Consider the following 23180-nt stretch of genomic DNA (forward strand, 5'->3'; position numbering starts at 1 on the left):
CCCAGGGGAAGAAAAGTCCTCTGAGAGCCATGACTTGTTCATCTTGGTTCTTTTAGAGACACAGCGAGGGGACTCCAACCACAGTCTCCCTCGTTGCCACTCACTGGGCCACACACACCCCACTTGACTGGCATCGGTTGAGCTCCCTTTTGAAAAAGAAAAAGATGCTTTGCATGAAGCACTCTCAAAAATACGCGTGCCTTTCCCGTCCCCTGGCTGACCCAGGGGAAGAAAAGTCCTCTGAGAGCCATGACTTGTTCATCTTGGTTCTTTTAGAGACACAGCGAGGGGACTCCAACCACAGTCTCCCTCGTTTCCACTCACTGGGCCACACACACCCCACTTGACTGGCATCGGTTGAGCTCCCTTTTGAAAAAGAAAAAGATGCTTTGCATGAAGCACTCTCAAAAATACGCGTGCCTTTCCCGTCCCCTGGCTGACCCAGGGGAAGAAAAGTCCTCTGAGAGCCATGACTTGTTCATCTTGGTTCTTTTAGAGACACAGCGAGGGGACTCCAACCACAGTCTCCCTCGTTTCCACTCACTGGGCCACACACACCCCACTTGACTGGCATCGGTTGAGCTCCCTTTTGAAAAAGAAAAAGATGCTTTGCATGAAGCACTCTCAAAAATACGCGTGCCTTTCCCGTCCCCTGGCTGACCCAGGGGAAGAAAAGTCCTCTGAGAGCCATGACTTGTTCATCTTGGTTCTTTTAGAGACACAGCGAGGGGACTCCAACCACAGTCTCCCTCGTTTCCACTCACTGGGCCACACACACCCCACTTGACTGGCATCGGTTGAGCTCCCTTTTGAAAAAGAAAAAGATGCTTTGCATGAAGCACTCTCAAAAATACGCGTGCCTTTCCCGTCCCCTGGCTGACCCAGGGGAAGAAAAGTCCTCTGAGAGCCATGACTTGTTCATCTTGGTTCTTTTAGAGACACAGCGAGGGGACTCCAACCACAGTCTCCCTGGTTGCCACTCACTGGGCCACACACACCCCACTTGACTGGCATCGGTTGAGCTCCCTTTTGAAAAAGAAAAAGATGCTTTGCATGAAGCACTCTCAAAAATACGCGTGCCTTTCCCGTCCCCTGGCTGACCCAGGGGAAGAAAAGTCCTCTGAGAGCCATGATTTGTTCATTTTGGGTCTTTTAGAAACACAGCGAGGGGACTCCAACCACAGTCTCCTTCGTTGCCACTAACTGGGCCACACACACCCCACTTGACTGGCATCGGTTGAGCCCCCTTTTGAAAAAGAAAAAGATGCTTTGCATGAAGCACTCTCAAAAATACGCGTGCCTTTCCCGTCCCCTGGCTGACCCAGGGGAAGAAAAGTCCTCTGAGAGCCATGACTTGTTCATCTTGGTTCTTTTAGAGACACAGCGAGGGGACTCCAACCACAGTCTCCCTCGTTTCCACTCACTGGGCCACACACACCCCACTTGACTGGCATCGGTTGAGCTCCCTTTTGAAAAAGAAAAAGATGCTTTGCATGAAGCACTCTCAAAAATACGCGTGCCTTTCCCGTCCCCTGGCTGACCCAGGGGAAGAAAAGTCCTCTGAGAGCCATGACTTGTTCATCTTGGTTCTTTTAGAGACACAGCGAGGGGACTTTAACCACAGTCTCCCTCGTTGCCACTCACTGGGCCACACACACCCCACTTGACTGGCATCGGTTGAGCTCCCTTTTGAAAAAGAAAAAGATGCTTTGCATGAAGCACTCTCAAAAATACGCGTGCCTTTCCCGTCCCCTGGCTGACCCAGGGGAAGAAAAGTCCTCTGAGAGCCATGACTTGTTCATCTTGGTTCTTTTAGAGACACAGCGAGGGGACTCCAACCACAGTCTCCCTCGTTTCCACTCACTGGGCCACACACACCCCACTTGACTGGCATCGGTTGAGCTCCCTTTTGAAAAAGAAAAAGATGCTTTGCATGAAGCACTCTCAAAAAACGCGTGCCTTTCCCGTCCCCTGGCTGACCCAGGGGAAGAAAAGTCCTCTGAGAGCCATGACTTGTTCATCTTGGTTCTTTTAGAGACACAGCGAGGGGACTCCAACCACAGTCTCCCTCGTTTCCACTCACTGGGCCACACACACCCCACTTGACTGGCATCGGTTGAGCTCCCTTTTGAAAAAGAAAAAGATGCTTTGCATGAAGCACTCTCAAAAATACGCGTGCCTTTCCCGTCCCCTGGCTGACCCAGGGGAAGAAAAGTCCTCTGAGAGCCATGACTTGTTCATCTTGGTTCTTTTAGAGACACAGCGAGGGGACTCCAACCACAGTCTCCCTCGTTTCCACTCACTGGGCCACACACACCCCACTTGACTGGCATCGGTTGAGCTCCCTTTTGAAAAAGAAAAAGATGCTTTGCATGAAGCACTCTCAAAAATACGCGTGCCTTTCCCGTCCCCTGGCTGACCCAGGGGAAGAAAAGTCCTCTGAGAGCCATGACTTGTTCATCTTGGTTCTTTTAGAGACACAGCGAGGGGACTCCAACCACAGTCTCCCTGGTTGCCACTCACTGGGCCACACACACCCCACTTGACTGGCATCGGTTGAGCTCCCTTTTGAAAAAGAAAAAGATGCTTTGCATGAAGCACTCTCAAAAATACGCGTGCCTTTCCCGTCCCCTGGCTGACCCAGGGGAAGAAAAGTCCTCTGAGAGCCATGTCCACATTGTCAGTGGACAGACACGTGTGCTTATCTGCCAGCAGACCCACAGCAGCACTGAAGACAGGTTCCGAGAGAACGCTGGCTGCAGGACACGACAAGATCCCCAAGACGTACGTGGCGAGCTCAGGCAATTTATCAAGATTGGAAGCCAAGAATGAGCAGGGCTCAAGTTGCACATTAATGGAATCGATGTTTCCTTGCATATACTCATATATCTGTGTGTCCTCCTCTTTTTCCTTGTCCAGCTCTTTTGTTTTCGCATGAGTATATGTCCTTGTCACTTTCCCATGTGTTGTGAGTTGTTTGTGACCTTTTGGACACCTTTGAGGGTGTTTTCTAGGTGTTTTTCTGTGTTTGTGATTGCCTGCCATTGTTTCCTATGCAGTTCGAGTTCGGTTCGTCGAACGTTCGACGAACCGAACTCGAACGGGAGGTCCGTTCGGCGAACCAACCTCGAGCCGAACCGCGACCGGTTCGCTCATCTCTAGTTGGGAGTTAGGGTAGATGCAGTGCAGTGTGATTTTCTTGTGGAAACACTAGTGTTCTCTGTGGGAGAATGCCGCGTCCGTCAGGATTTTCACTGTGTTCTCCCACCAAGAACGCCAGCGTCTCCGGAAGGATACATTTACATGCTGCGGCTCTGGATACTAGATAAATCACAGGTCTCAAAAACACTCAGACCACAGGCAGTATGCGGCCCCTGGGGCTGCTTCTCCACAGGCACGTAGACCGCTTGACGATTGTCAGCGGCAGACTTGTGCAGCTAAGGTGGGCTTTGCACACTACAACATCGCAGGTGCGATGTTGGTGGGGTCAAATCGAAAGTGACGCACATCCGGCGTCGCAGTCGATATCGTAGTGTGCAAATCCTTTTTGATACAATTAACAAGCGCAAAAGCGTCGTTATCGTATCATCGGTGTAAGGTCCGACATTTCCATAATGCCGGTGCAGCGACAGGTACGATGTAGTTCCTCGTTCCTGCAGCAGCACACATCGATGTGTGTGAAGCCGCAGGAGCGAGGAACATCTCCTACCTGCGTCCCGGCTGCTATGCGGAAGGAAGAAGGTGGGAGGGATGTTTACATCCTGCTCATCTCCGCCCCTCCGCTGCTATTGGCCGCCTGCCGTGTGACGTCGCTGTGACGCAGCACGAACCGCCCCCTTAGGAGGCGGATCGCCGGCCAGAGCGACGTCGCAGGACAGGTGAGTGCATGTGAAGCTGGCGTAGTGATAATGTTTGCTACGCCAGCAATCACAAGATATCGCTGCTGCGACGGGGGCGGGGACTATCGCGCTTGACATCGCAGCATCGGCTTGCGATGTCACAGCGTGAAAAGTACCCCTAAGGCTGCTTTCACACATCAGTTTTTTGCAGTCAGGCACAATCCGGTGTGTGCCTGATGCAACAGATCCAGCGCAAAGTGTATAAAACCGGATGCATCGGATTCGTTAAAAAAATGGATCCGTTGTAGCAGTTTGTACCGAAAATTCAGCTGTGGTCGCGGGTACCCGCAACCAGCTGGAGTCCTCCACCTGACAGCTGTGGCCGCAGGTAACCTGAATGATGTCACCGCTGATCGCGCAGCTCACTTCAGTTACTTAGGCGACTTGCTATCACAGTTGGAGAAGCCAGCTGTGGCTGTGGGTAACCTGAGTGATGTCACGACTCACTTCAGTTGCTCTGTGGAGCTCACTGTGAGCGGCAGTGTTCTACAGCCACTCCTGTCAGCTTCATGTAGCAGAGCTGAAAGTGTCATGGGACCTCGTGTGGATTACGCCGGACATGGAGGGGTGTTTGGTAGGTATATAAAGTGGTGAAAGAGGGTGTTTTTTTGTCTTTTATTCCAAATAAAGGATTTTTCAGTGTTTATGTTGATCTTCTTTAACTTACAGGTTAATCATGGGCGGTGTCTCATAGACGCCTCCCATGATTAACCTAGGACTTGGTGGCAGCTATGGGCTGCCATTAACTCCACCGCACCATGGCAATTTGGGATGAGCCGGGCAGAGTCCAGCCTTGAGCCGTGTGGCTTTACCTTGCTGGTATCAAAATTGGGGGGGACCGCACGCCAATTTTTTAAAATTATTTATGTATTTTACTGCACGATATAGACCCGCCCACCGGTGGCTGTGATTGGTTGCAGTGAGACAGCTTTCACTCAGCGTGCAGCGTGGGGGCATGTCTGACTGCAACCAATCATAGGCACCGGTGGGTGGGGGAAGCAGTGAATACGAGATGGAATAATGAGCGGCCGGCATTTTCAAATCAGGAGAAGCCACTGGAGCTTTGTGACAGCTGTGCAGCGCCACACCAAGGATCGGTGAGTATGAGAGAGGGGGTGAGAGCAGGAGACCGACGAAAGAGAGAGAGAATATTTTATGACCAGAACAGAATTTATAACACTTCTGGGCATGCTCAGTTGTAAAAAACCGCATCCGGATCATGATTATGGCATTTGCCGCATGCCACCTGATCCAGCGCCCATAGATATACATTATGCACCATGCCGCATAGCACCATATCCGGCGCTCTGCGTTTTTTTGCCGCTGCTAAAAAAAGTTGCGTGCTGCGTCCTTTACATCCTCCCCGGCCCAGGAGATGTGGTATGATTGTAGCATCCCTGAAGCCATCAGGGAGCTACAAGGTACTGCATCCCCACCAGGATGCAGGGCCTACCCCCAGGGTACCCAGAAGACCAGTGTCGGTACCAGCAAAACACAAACTAATCCCTGTTTTTCCCCATTCCCAGACACTGGTGCCAGACTAAGGTTCGACCTAGTGGACGGCCACCCAGAGGCGGAGCCTATCCAGTCCACTAGACGATGACCAGGTGGGAGGGGTCAGGCAGTTCGTCAGTGATCGTGAAAGTGAATGGAAGCACTGACAGGAGTGTGACGATGACCTGAGGGCCCAGGCATCTGGTTGCCGGTGGAGCACGGTGAAGTACTCCCGGAATCACGCACCAACAGGGTACAGAATCCTAGGACAGGCAAACGCTCCAGGCAGACCTGATAAAATCTGCACAGTGAAGGACCATCAAGTACCTCGCTGACCGTAAAGTTCAAGACGCAGTAGCAACGGGAGAACGGGGGACAGGAATAGAGACTCCAACCCACAGGGTTCACGCTATCCAGCCATTCCAAGCCACGGGGACCCACCAACCAAAGAAAGGTGCAGGGGAAAGAAGCCACCAGGTCACTAAACAGGCACTGGGTCTAAGGGGACTTGCGGTTAAGACCAGCCAGCCTTGGGTGACCAGTTTACACCTTACCATGAGTAAAGGAACCAGTTACACTACATCCCCTTGTGTGGCCTACCTTCTTTCAACACCTGTCTAAATCACCCATCCTCTGGGGCCTGGCCCTGCTTGCGGAGGGTCTAACATCCAGGCTGCCACTAATACCAGCCCCAGTAGTGGAATCTGGCAGCGGCGGCTCCATCTATATAGCCGCAAACCGCAAGTGGCGTCACGTGTGAACTTTCTTTTATTATCCCCTGTAAATATTCTCCTTGTAAAAAGCACCCAGAGTACGGAACTGGGCAACGGCTACCAAAGTGACATTCCCCAGTTATACACCGCCCGGGACCGAGTACCCCATAACCCTGGGCGACACATGATCAGACTATGTCCCTGTATGGTCAGACACAGCCATTGCACAGTATATACCAGGGACACAAATATAAGATTATCTCAGCACAGGAACATTTTATATAACGTCCAATTGTGGAAATTATTATTATTCCAAGATCTATTGATTAAAATCAACTTTAAAATGAACATTGTTCATGGGAAAACACCTTTACTTATTACTTTGTAAAATAATAATAAAAAGATGTTATCTGGTGTGGTTTTGATGCAATCAGATGTTATATATATGTTATATTTTATTAAATTAACCTGCTCTTTAAAGCGATTACCAAGTACTTGATACTGATGGCCTATCTGTAGGATAGATTATCAATATGTTCAGTGGGCATCAAACTCATTACATCCATGTCCATCAGCTATGTGAAGAGGCTGCAGCACTATATGGACAGCACAGCATCCTCTTCATTATCTACGACAGTGTCCCCCAACTCCAGTTCTCAAGGCCCACCAACAGTGCATGTTTTCAGAATTTCATTTGTATTGCACAGGTGATGATTTCAATACCTGTGCAATACTAAGAAAACCTTGGAAACATGCACTATTGGTGGGCCTTGAGAACTGAAGTTGGGGGACACTGGTCTACAAGACACAGCTCTGTAGGGAAAATAGCGGCTTCACCAGGTCCTGCAACTAAGAGCAATAAATAGGACTGAGCTGTAAGACAGGACACAGCTGTGACTACATGTTATATGGTCGTGTTACAACCTACAAGTGCACAAATATATTACACATTCACCACGCGACAAGTGGGCCTGTGTACCCCAAAATGCCAGGGCTGAATTTTAGTCCCAGTCCGACCCTGACTGAACAGTACCGCTCCTCCTGTCATGTATACTGGGGGTAGCTTTCAGTTTCTGTATTATTCTGTATATATATACTGAACAGTATCACTTCTGTCTGGTATATGTGACGTCCTGGACCCCAGGGGTCACAGGTCACTACACAACATCATACACCCCCTTTCCTGGACAGGTCACACCAGTCAAACATTAAACCCTTGTTGCCACCCTCCAGGGTTGATGTCCACACCAGGTGGGGCGGAGCCAGGCGGTTGACCCGACCCCCCGAGGAGTTCACAGTCTGGAGGCGGGAAAAACACAACAGTGCAGTTCAGTTCAGTGAAGTGGAAGGAAAGGAGTGAAAACTGTTGGTGTCTGGGTCAGTGCCCGGGCACTTCCAGCAAGGTCGGCAGACGGTGGTGGCCGTCTGCAGGAGTTGGCGAAGGTCAGCGGAACCGTAGGCCTGGGGTCGGGTGGTGGCCTGCCAGTACCGAACCGGGGAGCAGATTGGAGCCAAGCACCAGGCAGGGTACTCAGACCCCGACTAGGCTTAAAGCCAACCTTTAGTCAAATTTTATGATTGCGGTCTGGACCTCAGGGGTTCATTCCCACCCAAGTCCCGATTGAAGGCAACAGCCCAACCGTTACAGATAAGTGCCACCGCCAAGGGCCAGAGATCCAAAGGGCCAGTGTCTGCGGGCAAAGGGGCTCCTCCGGCACGTATACGTTGGGGAGCGGACTCCCGGTGCCCAGTCATCGGCGTCAAGACACAAAACACAGGTGCAGGGAGCGACAGCCACCATCAACCCGTCCAGGGAGAACACCGCAGCCGGCTGAGGGCCCCGTCCATCCAGCCGTTTGGTTTACCAGAGACTCTGTCCATCTGTGTCTGAGTGAGTACACCAGTGCCATCCGGCACCACGCTGCGCTGCACCGCAACCCTGCACCCTGCCAAAACCCATTCTACGGGAACCCAACCTCCTACCGGGCCCCGGGACCAACAGCCCCTACCCACGGAGGGGTCATCACCTAGATGCTCCCCGCCATCGCTCCCGGGAACCCCGTCACCAGCAGCGGTGGTGCCCACCGTCACCACAACCCATGGATGGCGTCACGAACACTCTATCCATCCCAAAAATCCAACTCCCCTCCCTTTTCACTTGTGGGCGAGGAGCGCTGCTTGAGCCCCGGGTCCGGCCCGCTCGAGCCACCGAGGAGAAGGTACCGGATCCGAGCGCGATCTCCCCGAGCAGCCCCTGCGACGGGGAAAGCCGGCGCCCGCCCTCGACATATATTGCGTATAATTCTCAGTATCTGTATTATTCTGTATAAATACACTGCACAGTACTGCTTCTCCTGTTCGGCATACTGGGTGTAATTATTAATATATGTATTATTTTGTATATATACATTACACAGTACCACTTCTGTCCCATACACTAGGTGTAAGTCTCAGTACCTGTATTATGCTGTATATATACACTGCACAGTACCGCTCCTCCCATCATGTATACTGGGTGTAATTTTCCGTTTCTGCATTATTCTGTATATATACACTGCACAGTATTATTATTATTGTTTATTATTATAGCACCATTAATTCCATGGCGCTTTACAAGTGAATCACTTCTGTCCTGTATACTGTACGTAATTATTAATATCTGTATTATTTTGTATATATACACTACACAGTATCACTTCTGTCCCATACACTAGGTGTAAAATGGGCTTTACACGCTGTGATCTCGCTAGCAAGATTGCAAGCGATCGTACCCACCCCCGTCGGTTGTGCGTCACGGGCAAATCGCTGCCCGTTGCGCACAACCTCGCTTACCCCCCTCACACGGACTAACCTATCCTGCGACGTCGCTCTGGTCGGCAATCCGCCTCCTTTCTAAGGGGACGGGTCATGCGGCGTCACAGCGATGTCACACGGCAGCTGTCCAATAGAAGCAGAGGGGTGGAGACGAGCGGGACGTAAACATCCCGCCCATCTCCTTCCTGCCGCATTGGCGGTGGAGGCAGGTAAGGAGATGTTCTTTGCTCTTGCGGTGTCACACATAGTGATGTGTGCTGCCGCAGGAACGACGAACAACATCGCTAATTAGAAGAGAACGATTTTTTGTTTTAGGACGACCTCTCCACGGCAAACGATTTTGGCCGCTTTTGCGACCGTTTTAGGTCGCACATAGGTGTCACACGCTGCAATATCGTTAATGACGATATCGTGTATAGCCCGCTTAAGTCTCTGTATTATGCTGTATATATACACTACACAGTACCGCTCCTCCTGTCATGTATACTGGGTGTAATTCTCAGTTTCTGTATTATTCTGTATATATATGTCGTGCCCCGGGGCAGCCGAGCTGCTCGGATCCGAGCGGAGACTGTGGCTCGAGGGGTTCCAGACATGGGGGCACCATCTACCAGTTTTAAATGAAAATAAAAATAAAAATAAAGTCCGACTACGCCACTCGCGGTTTGCAGCCAGGTATAGTAGGGCCGCCGCTGTGGGTTCCCACTGGGGATGAGGGATGGTTTCAGCATAGATGATAGAGCCCTCCATGAGCAGGGCTTTTCCCCAGGGGTAGGTGAAGAGTTAACGTGAAGGTGCAGCGCAATGAAGCAGTCGAGACAGAGAGTGCAGTTTGATTGTCTTTCCTTACAGGATTCACGCCCTGGGGACGTACTGGATCCCTGGTGCGCCCGTGTCCCTAATGGCTGTGCCAGCCAACCTGGTGCCACTCTACTTCCGATGCACTCTGGTGTATGTGGGTCCTCCCGGTCCCCTCTTTGCTGCTGATGCCTCAGACGTTAATGGTGGCAGATGAGTTCTGGAAACCCACCCGCCTGGCAGAGTTAAAAGATGGTTTGAAGTCCTGGTCTGTTCTGGGACCTGCAACCCGTGCGTGCAAAGTACTGTGAGCCCTGGATGTCCAACCCACAGGATCCCTCTGTCCTTGGAGCTTTCTCTCTCGCTCTCCAGCTACTTTTCTCCTCTGAGTGGCTGATCTTTCTACTCAGGTCTTTCTGGATTCTTTAGTATTTTCAATGTGTCTCAAGAGTCTGTGGTCTGTCTTGACACCTTTCTTACTACTCCTCTTCAACCTACTACTTCTCCCTCTAAACTCTGCTCACAACCTTCCTCTTTCACTTCCTTTCTCTGACTGACTAGCCACACTCCCCAGGTCACTTTCTCCTCCCCCAGGTCTGGTCTCTTCCTCCCCAGTTGGCTGCCTGTTATCCAAGTGCCCAGCCCTGTCATCTGTCTAAGTGAGGCTCCCAGCCGGGTACAGCGAGTGTATATGTCCTGGTGGGACAGTGTGTGTGTAGTGACTGGCATAGTCATGTTGGACCTGAGCTGTTACCTTGTTTTTACCTTATTTTTGTGACATCTGGTTACCGCAGGGGCGTCACATATACACTGCACAGTTCCGCTCCTCCTGTCATGTTTACTGGGTGTAATTCTCAGTTTCTGTATTATTCTGTATATATATATACTGCACAGTACCACTTCTCCTTTCCTGTAAACTTAGTGTAGAAAAGTCTGTGAACTCACCACTTAGTATCAGACTATTAGTAATTCCTCTGTTCTTCGTGGATCCCCCTGCTGCTGCAGCCCAGCAGCATTGCAGAAGCAAAAAACATAGAAAGCAAGATAAAGTATCTACTTTATAAAATCCAAAATACTCTTAACGGGAAATCCAGTTAAAACATGCTCACAGGCATGAACATGCTCACCTCCTCCTCTTCCGCGTTTCTGGCGTTCTCATATTGCACTTAGTCATAGAGACTGTCTATCTTACACAGGTATAACTAATGGGGGGTGGATTCTTAGTATTATAATTACACATGGATAGGGTTTGTGTCACGGGCGGAGGAGGGGACGCCGCGCTCTCCCACTGCTGCTCGGGTCCGGCTGCAGCGGCTGCTGCGGCCTGCTGCTGCTCGGTGGCTCGAGCGATGAGCCGGATCCTGGGGACTCTAGCGGCGCTCCTCGCCCGTGATTGAAAGGGGGTTGTTGGGTGTGGGGATGGTTTATTGTCCGTGACGCCACCCACGGTTGTGGTGATTTATTGGCACCACCGCTGCTCTGTATGGGGATCCCGGGAAGAGTGGTATGGAGCAGCCAGTTGTTGTGTTGCCCCTCCGTGGGTAGGGGTTGGTGATCCCGGGTCCCAGTGATGAGATGGGAGATGCAGGGCTTGGTGGGCGCAGGGACGCGGGGGCAGCGCGGTGCCTTGCGGTACTGTGGTACTCACTCAGCCTGAGACGTTGACACAGTTTTTCGGTAAACCACACGGCTGGAAAGACTGTTCCCACGGACGGCTGCACTTGCTCTCCCAGTAGGTAACGGTGATGTCCCTTTGACCTGCACCTAGTGTTTCTGTGTTGGTAATGATGGGTTCCCACCGGTAACCCGCTCCCCGGCTTGGATATGGGCCGGAGGAGCCCTGCTTTGCCCGCAGACGCTGGCCCCGAGGAACTGGTGCCCTGGCGGTGGCGGTGTTCCTCCTTAATGGTTGGAATTTTGCCTTCAGTCGGGACTTGGTTGTTTGGAGACAGACGTCCCCTTCACTGACGGATTTGGCAAATTATGGCGACTCCTAGCCTTGCCGGGGTCCGAGAGGCCCCTGCCCTGGTGCTGACTGTCCTTCGTATACTGCTCCAGACCGCCGGGCCACTACCCGTCCGCGGTCCTTCCAGCAACCTCCGAGCAGTCCCCCTCCAGACAATCACCGCTGTTGCTGACCTTGCTGACACTGTCCTGCACTTAGCCGGACCAACTTCAGGGCTTTCTACGCTCACTTTTACTCTTTTTCTTCTTTGCTCCACTACTACTTCACTTTCACTTAGCTGTTTACTCCTCTCCATCCCTAGATGGACCCCACTCTCGCCCTCAGCTAGAATTCAACTCTCTGGTTCTTCCCGCCTCCAGAGCTGTGAACTCCTCGGTGGGTGGAGCCCACCGCCTGGCCCACCCCCTGGTGTGAACATCAGCCTCTGGAGGAAGGCAACAAGGATTTTAGTAGCTTTGGTGTTCCTAACTGGGATGTAGGGTGTGGTGGTGTGATGACCTGTGACCCCTGGCTTGCCCAGGGCGTCACATTCCCCCTTAGCAAAATGCAGACCGTCCGCGGGCTGCCTGTCCAACACCAGTTTTATTTTCTGTAAATGTATAAAAGTAAACGGTAACATATATATCATAACATCATCCCACAACGGGAGGCACATTTCTTAAACGTTACTAAACGGTTTTACGGGTACGGTTTCCGCTCTCTCCCACCCAAGCAACCTGGCCCTGATGCTGCCCCTAAAACCCAGGCAGCACCCCTTGACCCAAGTCCAGCACCAGTTACCCGAGCGGGATCTGTCCTTCCCCTCCAGAGGGTAGCCACCGGTTCCTGTGGTGGCTGGGCCCCAGCCTGCTCTGCTGAGGGCCCTCCCTCCAACCTGCCTCTCCGGAGGTGGCAACTGCAGAAAACGGTACGGTAAAACAACTCATTTACAAGCCACTTAACGTTTGTGGTTGCCCTGCAAGTTCACGGGCTTGTCCATGGATAGTTCCCATGCTAACTTTTTAAACGGTCCCCACGGGGACAACGGTGCCGGCTCCGGCCAGTTCAATCACTGTTAATCTGGTGAAGTACACGGTAATCAATTTCCATTTTCATCAATTTTCAAAACTTTTTAAACTTTTTCCAAACATTCAACAACACTCTGGTGGTCCCAACGGGGACTGGACAACGGTGCTCCGCTGCCCTACTCCGATTCTTCGGTTGCGGCGGACCCATCCTCTTCCGACATGGGCTCGGTGTCAGGCCCGGAATCACTATCGACGGCCTCTGCACCAGGCGGGTGGCTACCAGCTGCCGTAGCCTCTAGGCTGGCGACTCTCTTGGCCACAGTCACGGAGGGGTGTACGCCCGACGGGCCAGGCACAGTACGGTGCACGGGTAAGGAGGACGGAGGTGGCGTGGGAGCCAGGGGCAGACCGGGTCCCTCAGCCGCAGCGGCCGGTCCCTCAGGGACACAGGGGCGTGGGTCACTCACCAGCTCCTCCATCATGGCCTCCATTCCATATACCCGTGCAACCGCAGCTATATTCTCCACCTCCGCTGTCCACTGCTCCATCAGCCTGCAGATCTGGCTCCGGTAGTGTTGGCAGATCGCTGCCGTTCGGGCCCTCAGCCACGCCGCTGTTCCAGGCACCGGCTCAGTAGCCTCCGCGTAGCTGGGCGGAACAGACATCTCGTTGTAAGGCTCGGCAAATCACGGGGTCCCAGCGTCTTGGCTCATACAGCCGCGCACTACATACTTCCAGCCGCCATCGCGTCCCCCTTAGCTTCTTTCCGGCCCCTCCTCTATTGGGGCCGGGTTTTGGCCTTCGCGCCTCTGCTACTCGAGAAGACGCTCGAGCGGGAACTTTTCGCGCCAAAGATGGCGACTTCTGAAATTTTCCAGCCGGATACCTCCGGCGGTCACAAGGCGCACCTCTACCCAACGGCAGAGCGGTAAGATCCTGTTCGTGACGCCAAGTTGTCGCGGGCGGAGGAGGGGACGCCGCGCTCTCCCACTGCTGCTCGGGTCCGGCTGCCGCGGCTGCTGCGGCCTGCTGCTGCTCGGTGGCTCAAGCGATGAGCCGGATCCCGGGGACTCTAGCGTCGCTCCTCACCTGTGAGTGAAAGGGGGTTGTTGGGTGTGGGGATGGTTTATTGTCCGTGACGCCACCCACGGTTGTGGTGATTTATTGGCACCACCGCTGCTCTGTATGGGGATCCTGGGAAGAGTGGTATGGAGCAGCCAGTTGTTGTGTTGCCCCTCCGTGGGTAGGGGTTGGTGATCCCGGGGCCCAGTGATGAGATGGGAGATGCAGGGCTTGGTGGGCGCAGGGACGCGGGGGCAGCGCGGTGCCTTGCGGCACTGTGGTACTCACTCAGCCTGAGACGTTGACACAGTTTTTCGGTAAACCACACGGCTGGAAAGACGGTTCCCACGGACGGCTGCACTTGCTCTCCCAGTAGGTAACGGTGATGTCCCTTTGACCTGCACCTAGTGTTTCTGTGTTGGTAGCGATGGGTTCCCACCGGTAACCCGCTCCCCGGCTTGGATATGGGCCGGAGGAGCCCTGCTTTGCCTGCAGACGCTGGCCCCGAGGAACTGGTGCCCTGGCGGTGGCGGTGTTCCTCCTTAATGGTTGGACTTTTGCCTTCAGTCGGGACTTGGTTGTTTGGAGACAGATGTCCCCTTCACTGACGGATTTGGCAAATTATGGTGACTCCTAGCCTTGCCGGGGTCCGAGAGGCCCCTGCCCTGGTGCTGACTGTCCTTCGTATATTGCTCCAGACCGCCGGGCCAATACCCGTTCGCGGTCCTTCCAGCAACCTCCGAGCAGTCCCCCTCCAGACAATCACCGCTGTTGCTGACCTTGCTGACACTGTCCTGCACTTAGCCGGACCAACTTCAGGGCTTTCTACGCTCACTTTTACTCCTTTTCTTCTTTGCTCCACTACTACTTCACTTTCACTTAGCTGTTTACTCCTCTCCGTCCCTAGCTGGACCCCACTCTCGCCCTCAGCTAGACTTCAACTCTCTGGTTCTTCCCGCCTCCAGAGCTGTGAACTCCTCGGTGGGCGGAGCCAACCGCCTGGCCCACCCCCTGGTGTGAACATCAGCCCCTGGAGGAAGGCAACAAAGATTTTAGTAGCTTTGGTGTTCCTAACTGGGATGTAGGGTGTGGTGGTGTGATGACCTGTGACCCCTGGCTTGCCCAGGGTGTCACATTTGTATAAGGTGCTAGTCATATAGATTCATGTAGTGCACCATGCCCGCTTACTGCATATTGGTAACATCCATACTATCAGATTCATGTACTATGGAAATGCATCCAAGTACAAACATCCTTTTTCTCTCTACAAAGATTACAAGGCATGACTGCATCCTGGTGGCGGGGTGGCACGGGGCAATTGTAGTCGTGGGTGGGGATGAATCCCGGCTACTGCATAGCCCTGCAATGTAAGTCTGCACCCCGGCCACCTCCACAGTGAAAGGGGACATTATCGGGAACATGTGGTGTCTGGTACTCACTTATGGGCCGGAGGCCTCCGCGCTCTCAATCTTCCAGACCTTTCACTTCCTTATCTTCAGTACACATCACACAGAGTTCAGCGGACACCAGACACTTGTATTCAACTAAAACTTTACTCAATATTTCCATTTCATCATAAATCTTCACAGTATGTGAGGCATAGCATCTTTCAGTAACATTGTTCATGATAAAGTGTACATTCATATTGTTCCTGCTTTACAAATGGACTACTCCTGCTTGTTACCTGAGGACTTCTTGGCACAGGCCCTCTCTCTCTCTTTCTTTGGACTCCTTGTCTCTCCCACCCGACAACTCCTGGTTTCACTTCCCCTGTAGAGAAAGGGGCTTTCAGGTGCTCTCTTAACACCAACCCTGAGCCTTAAGCTGGGTTCATACATAGCGACAGCGACAACGACGTCGCTGTTACATCACCATTTTTCTGTGACGCAACAGCGACCTTGTAAGTCGCTGTTATGATAGCTGCTTAGCTGTCAAACACAGCAGACGCAGCAGCGATCATAACGACACGCGTCGCTGTGGAAGCGATGCTGCGCTTGGTAACTAAGGTAAATATCGGGTAACTAACCAAAGTGCTTCTCTGGTTACCCGATATTTACCTTGGTTACAAGCGCACACCGCTTAGCGCTGGCTCCCTGCACTCATAGCCACAGTACACATCGGGTTAATAAGCAAACCTTTGCTTATTTCCCGATGTGTACTCTGGCGTGCAGGGAGCAGGGAGCCGGCAGCACAGGCAGCGTGAGAGCGGCGGACGCTGTAACTAAAGTAAATATCGGGTAACCAAGGAAAGAGCTTCCCTTGGTTACCCGATGTTTATCTTGGTTACAGCTTACCGCAGGCTGCCAGACGCCGGCTCCCTGCATCCTGCTTACTTCAGTTTGTCGCTCTCTCGCTGTCACACACAGTGATGTGTGCTTCACAGCGGGAGAGCAACGAGCAAAAAATGAAGCAGGACATTCAGCAACGACCGGCGACCTCACAGCAGGGGCCGGGTCGTTGCTGGATATCACACACAATGACAGCAACGGGATGTCGCTGCTACGTCACCGAAAATGGTGACGTAGCAGTGACGTCGTTATCGTTGTCGCTATGTGTGAACCCAGCTTAAGTCTCCATACCTCCAGAAATCTGCACACCCAGGATTTTCTAGGTCCAGCCCGCTGGAAGCAGGCATGCCTGATTCCTGATCCTCTCTTCACTCTGTCCTATCACTCACTAACCTTCTAAGATGGCTGCTACCTGCAGCCTCTGCTCTGTGTCCACCCACATTAACTATTAATAATCTTATCAAATACCTGTAATAGAATAAACCACCAGTAGGTGGTGATATTACCTTATAAAATATCATAGAACCTTCATAACACACTCCCTTAGGGACTCTATCACATTAATATTTACATTCTTTACACATACACATATATAATTCAATCTATGGTGTTTGCTGGAAAGCACTGAGCATAGGTCAACCTTTTACACTGGAAACATGGTGAAATCATGAGATATTAGATGATATTTTAGCGGATAATCTGCACAATTTGCATCAAGTCCTCATTGTCTTGCAAGTTCCTAAACTAAAATGATATATTCCTTATCAGTGTGCATTTATAAGGATAGGACTGCACAGCACCTTTGCCCCCACACTGCTCATGATGCTAAAGGTTGCAATGGATTTTTTGGGACTTACGTCTTGCAGTCGTAGTACCCCAGTGGTCAGAGAATGAGTTTTGGATGTGTCCAGCGTCGGACTCGCTACCGGAGGAATCTCCAGTAATGCCAGGCCTGGATTCAGTTACCTGCATTGCACTCCGGAGCTCTCACCTGAGCTCCTGACTGCAGCCTAGACTGAACCACGAGCGCCGAGTGATTGATTCCCGGGTGATTGCAGTTCAGTTCATGACAGCTGCAGACAGGCCCGGGTGATCTCTGGTGCTCTCACCTGAACTCCGGAGATTAGCCAGGCCTGTCCGCAGCTGTCATGAACTGAACCGCAATCGCCGGGGAATCAATTACTCGGCGCTCGAGGCTCAGTCCTGCAAACTCTGAGATCAGTCCAGGCTGCAGGAGAGAGCTCTGGAGTGCAAAGCAGGTAACTGAATCCAGGCGTGACATTGCAGGAGATTCCTCCGGTAGCCAGTCCGACGCTGGATGTGTCACCTGTGTCATGACCAAAGTCACCATGAAGCCCCAGGCTTATACTAAGAACCCTCCCCACCCACTTCATGGAGGGTGTGTGTGAGTGGTTACTTGTTCCTTAACCAGCTAAATATGTTTTTTTAAAATGGAGGCCTCCTGTGTCCTGCATTTTACTGGTATTGTGACCAGATATTGGTAAATATGTCATTTTTCATGTAAAGTTTTCTATTTTCTCATTAAGTGCATTTCCAGATAATCTACTGTATGTATGCCTTATTCAATATAATTTTTTTTATATTCAAACAATTGCACATACCAGAAAGTAACCACTGTCCTTTCATATATTATGAAAAAAAAAATAGTTGAATAGGAAAGAACTAAAGTCTCAAGTCTCCGCAATTATACATTCTACATAAGTGTTTTCATAGTAAACAAAATTGTTGAACTAGATGTCCTCCCTATTTTTATATTCGCATTATGAACAGCAAAGCACGGTGGAGTCAGATTAATTGAGAGACATGTTTTCTAAATGCCAATAAACTGAGTGGAAATTGTGAGATGTAGATTCATAGAAATCTTACAATATGCAATCGAGTCTGAATAAAAAGCATTTAGAAAAAAAATGACATCTTCCATTATTTCTGTCTAAATTACAAAATTCTTAACGGTATAAGTAGAAAAACCAGGAAAAAGGTCAAGATCAATGAACTCTTATAAAGACTCAAACTTCAAAGGTAATTGACCAACATTGTCTTTCCTAAAACTGTGACATTTCTTCCCACTGATAGAATTGTCTTTTTGCAATAAACAATGTTGTCCAGTTGTTGGACAGTATCTTTTTTCCATTATTATCAATTGGCTCTGAATGTAGTCATTAAAGGTGTTGTCCAAGTTCTGAATAGCACACTACTACTCAGCTATGATGCATGTTCATAGTCAAGCTTCATTTGTTGTTTACTTTTGCAGCACAATGAAGTCACAGCTTCCCACCACAAGACCACATAACAAAGAGCTACCAGAGACATGGGACATGGGCACAGTGGGAATTATTAGAGGTGAGTATAGCCATTTCTGCTTCTTTGTGCTATTAAGAGCCTGCTAATATTTTATTAACCCCTTAACGACCGCGGGCAGTAATATTACGTCCTAACGGTCATAGTGTTACTGCCTGCGGTCTGCCGCCGGCAGCATGCCTCGATCGGCGCACATCTCAGCTTATTTTCACAGCTGAGATGTGTGCCTGCTAGGCACGAGCAGAATCATTATCTGCTCATGCCGTTTATGTGACAGCGCCATTATAACGGCATCAGCGGTAAATATTTACTTACCGGACGATACCGAAAGTCACGTGACATGATCACGTGACTTCCGGTGGTTGTCATGATAGCACAGGGTCATGTGATGGCTCCTGTAGCTCACATGGAATTACTTTCGGTTTCACTCGGCCCAGAGCTGAGGCAGAGAATTAGCATATCTGCTGCCTTCACTAAAGTCTCTAATATTCTACTAACAACAAAATCTAATGGCCATTACTCCCAGCTAATTCTCCTAAATGTCTCTGCTGTATTTGACACTGTGGACCACCACCTTCTCTTCACCATGCTCCACTCTGTCCACCTCAAGGACAAAGTTCTCTCGTCTCCTACTGATCTTATCATTCCTTCACTGTATGTTTTGCCCACTCTTGCTCCTTTTATCTTTCCAAGCACATCTCATAGACCTCATCATGCAGCTTATCAGAGATACTCTATTTAATATAATGATGGCAGGACCATACATGACAAACACATTATACCTATTTTCTCCTCCCTAGTTCCTTATAGAATAAGCCTGCGAACGGGGACTGGTGAGCTGTGTTACTTTTTAATGACTTTATTGTCTTTACATGTCCAGGCTTAAATTAACCTGTCAGCATGTTTTTGCTATGTAATCTGAAAACTGCGTGCTGTAAGGGTTACCACATAGATTTCAGCAGTGCCGTTTTTTACCAGCAATGTTTGTATTAGCTTCAGGATGTTATTATTGCTGGACTAGGCCAGCAAGTATGGCATGCTTCCTGCTGTGATTAGCAATGTGGGTGGGGGCATAGCTCTATGAGCTCTGCTGCATTGTTAAATCTAAAAACTGTGATTATATTAGAACAGCTGCACCCAGTAAAATAAGTAATAATAGCGTTAGATTCAGGGTCTCTTTGCCTGCATCATCCTGCTCTCAGGTGAGATAGCAAACACCTGCTGACAGATTCCCTTTAATCCTAATGTGCTATGGTATATATTGGTGCTATATAAATAAAATTATCATTACATTATTTTTAATATGTATTTCTTTATTTTAGCAGTGTTGTTGGTTTAATTCCTTTTGTCATTTTAAAATAAATGTTATTTTTTTCCATTTGTATGAGTGCTTCTGTGGTTACAACCAATTAATTTTCTTCTTGCTTGTTGCATGTTTTCACTTGGTAATTATTACTGTTTTGTGCTGTCTGGATAAAGATTATTAATTTCGGAAGCCATAATCTTTTCTGCATTTTTGTACACTAAGGATGTGACTTGCTCCTTAATGCAGGCTGCTGTGTTTTCCATTTAAACCATACAGTACAGACCAAAAGTTTGGACACACCTCATTCAAAGAGTTTTCTTTATTTTCATGACTCTAAAAATTGTAGATTCACATTGAAGACATCAAAACTACGAGTTAAAACATGTGGAATGAAATTGTCATGGTTCGCCTCCCTGTCCACATGGCTAGGGGGCGGAGCCTTCTCTCGAGCCTCACTTCCAGACCCTGGGTGCCTTAAAAGCTGGCATTTCCAGTGAACCAGTGCCGGCTATAAGCTTAGCACTGCTTTGCCTGTGATTGCTGGTCCTGTGAGTGATATCCTGATATGTCTGTTCCTGTGCCCTGTGCCCTTGTCTGTGTTCCATCCCCTGGTCGTCCCTCCTGTCCTCTGTCCCCTCTCCTATTTCCCCACTCGGTTGCTTCCTTTGGTACTGACCTTGGCCTGACTTTGACTCTGCTTTTGCTCGTCCCTCTGGTCCTGCTTCTGCCCGTATGGTGTTTGACCCAGCCTGTGTGACTATTCCTTGCATGCTCTGCAGCTCTGCTTCTCAGCTGTGCTTTGAGGTAATGCATGAGAACGCTGTGAATTCACTTCCTGTTTCTCATTGCTCTGTGTAGTGTATTAGGCTACAGAGCTCTGGCTCCCCCTGGTGGCAGCATTACAGAAATACAGTTGTTTCACACTTTTTTATGCCTTATATTCTAGGTTCTTCAAAGTAGCCACCTTTTGCTTTGATTACTGCTTTGCACACTCTTGGCATTCTCTTGATAAGCTTCAAGAAATAGTCACCGGAAATGGTCTTCCGACATCAGTCAATCCCCAACAGTGTCACCAGCAAAGCACAACCACACCATCACACGTCCTCCTCCATGCTTCGCAGTGGGAACCAGGCATGTAGAGTCCATCCAAAAGAGAGAGAAAGACCTTCAAAAACCATGATAATTGCACTAATATCATAATAATTACAGGAGAATTCCAAGTCATGATCATAAGGTGCAAATTTATTCATACATATACAAATTTCATAAAGGGATGTCACATGGGAACACTAAGTGCAGTAGTGCTTGTAAAATCACAGCCAGGGAGGGGTGTCTGAAAAAACAGGTCATAAGACTGAATGGATAAATGTATAAAAGGATGTTCTATTAGAATTACAGGTATCCAGCCTTCTGGATATAGTCTTCTAAATTATGGACCTGACTATTCATATTTTTTTGTTATGTAGAGTCCATCCGTTCACCTTTTCTACAAAGACACAGTGGTTAGATCCAAAGATCTCAAATTTGGACTCATCAAACCAAAGCACATATTTCCACTGGTCTAATGTCCATTCCTTGTGTTCTTTAGCCCAAACAAGTCTCTTCTGCTTGTTGCCTGTCCTTAGCAGTGGTTTCCTAGCAGCTATTTTACCGTGAAGGCCTGCTGCACAAAGTCTCCTCTTAACAGTTGTTCTAGAGATGAGAAGGTGTGTCCAAACTTTTGGTCTGTACTGTATATGCAAATAAAGCCTCTACTGATTAAACCTGTCTACATCAGCTGGAAATAAATGAGAAGGAAAAACAATTCTACCTAGATGATGTAACTAATTGTTTTAAGATTCCTTACTCAAGTATCTTGATATGCAGTTACCAATTTAATAGACAAGGACAACAGCATAACATTTGGTGCGCTAAGGTGGAAAGGTTGTATATCTATTTGGTATATTGAGGAATTTATAGCAGATGTATGAGAAATTCACAAGTCTAGAGAAATTAAGGGAGAGTGCAAAGTATGGCTTACACTGCAGTACATAGTCATTGTGTAATAAGGGAGCGTGTGACCTAAGGATATCAACATCCTTTCTTAAGGTGTACAGAATTAGGCAGCATGTTTTCCTCAAGAAAAATGGGCCAAAAAAGAGAAGCAGAAGTGTTCAGTGGTCAGATACATAGCCAAGGTCGGCGCCTCTCTAGTCGGATTTTAGCCCGGGAGTATGCAAATCGCATATATACGCCCACCTGACCGCTGTACCCCGCTCTGGCAATGGAAAATCCTCACACCGTGCGATGTGAGGATTCATAATGCTGCAGTCACATTGTGGATTCAAACCGGACAACCTCTTTAAGTAAAAAAAATTAAAATTGTCCCCAAAGGAGGAGAACTATATCATTACCACTGCCACTACTGCTTTTGACAAATGTGAGCACTGGAGCCAATCACTGGCTTTACATTATATTATGGCATTTTGCCACTTCACTAGTTTCTAAAAAATAACAACATAGCACCACATTGCAAAAATTATATTTTCATCCAATTTCTTGGTGTCCAATTCTAACTAAAATTAGAAGTCTTGTTGTCGCTCTGCTCCGTATATGGGGTGGGACTACTGATCTCATGTTGATTGACAGCCAGCTTTCCACTGCCTAAGGCCCCTTTCACACGTCAGTGATTCTGGTACGTTTGTGCTTTTTAAACGTACCAGAATCACTGACATACGCAGACCCATTCTAATGAATGGGTCTGCTCACACGTCAGTGATTTTTCACTGCACGTGTCTCCGTGCGGCGTATCCGCGTGTGCGTGTTCCCCGCATGGAGACATGTCCATTTTTTTCTGGCATCACTGATGTCCCACGGACCACGCAGTGGTGTGGTCCGTGAAACACGTGCCAGAAAAAAACGTGCTTTTAAAATAAAAAACATTTTAACTCACCCGGCGTCCAGCGATGTCCTCTGCAGCCCGTTCTTTCTGCTGCTTCTAAGCCGGCTGATTACTGTCGCACATATTCATTATGCGCGACACAGCCGACCCGGAAGCAGCTGCTGCAGGGGTCAGCGCCGGCCGGATGCTGCAGCGGGGGAGGATTCAGCACCATGGAGAGCGGGAGCGGGCGCAGGTGAGTTGATTTCTAAGTGCAATCACGGGCCACGGAGAACGGAGCCCGGATTGCACTTAGACAACCCACGTGTGCCGAGATTCACGGCACACACAGGGACATGTGCGTGTTTTGCACGCCAGTGAAAAACGTCTGTGTTTTTCACTGACGTGTGAAACGGACCTAAGGCTCCCTTCACAAGTCAGTGAAAAACACTGACGTTCTTCACTGACATGTAAAACATGCACATGACCCTCCGTGTTCCGTGATTCACGGCACACGTGGGTTGTCCATGTGCAATCCGTGATCCGTGATTGAAAATGTACATTACTCCACTGCCTTCACTACTGCTGTCCATGGTGCTGATGTTTGGGGCCCCGAGGCTCGGTGTCGGTGCAGCGGCGCATTACCTTCAGGGA

The 23180-nt window shown here is 49.7% G+C and overlaps 1 long non-coding RNA gene across 1 annotated transcript in view; it reads left to right on the plus strand.

The window, feature by feature from the left end:
• The window catches only part of LOC142244217 (uncharacterized), an 88864-nt gene extending 69659 nt beyond the window's left edge, over positions 1-19205 (plus strand). Inside the window, exons 2-3 of the long non-coding RNA XR_012724470.1 lie at positions 18314-18402; positions 19161-19205. This is a non-coding gene — a long non-coding RNA (uncharacterized LOC142244217). The remainder of the gene's footprint in view (positions 1-18313; positions 18403-19160) is intronic.
• The last annotated feature ends 3975 nt before the right edge of the window (positions 19206-23180 follow it).

Source organism: Anomaloglossus baeobatrachus, chromosome 6 (genome assembly GCF_048569485.1).
Source record: "Anomaloglossus baeobatrachus isolate aAnoBae1 chromosome 6, aAnoBae1.hap1, whole genome shotgun sequence".
Taxonomy (NCBI): domain Eukaryota; kingdom Metazoa; phylum Chordata; class Amphibia; order Anura; family Aromobatidae; genus Anomaloglossus; species Anomaloglossus baeobatrachus.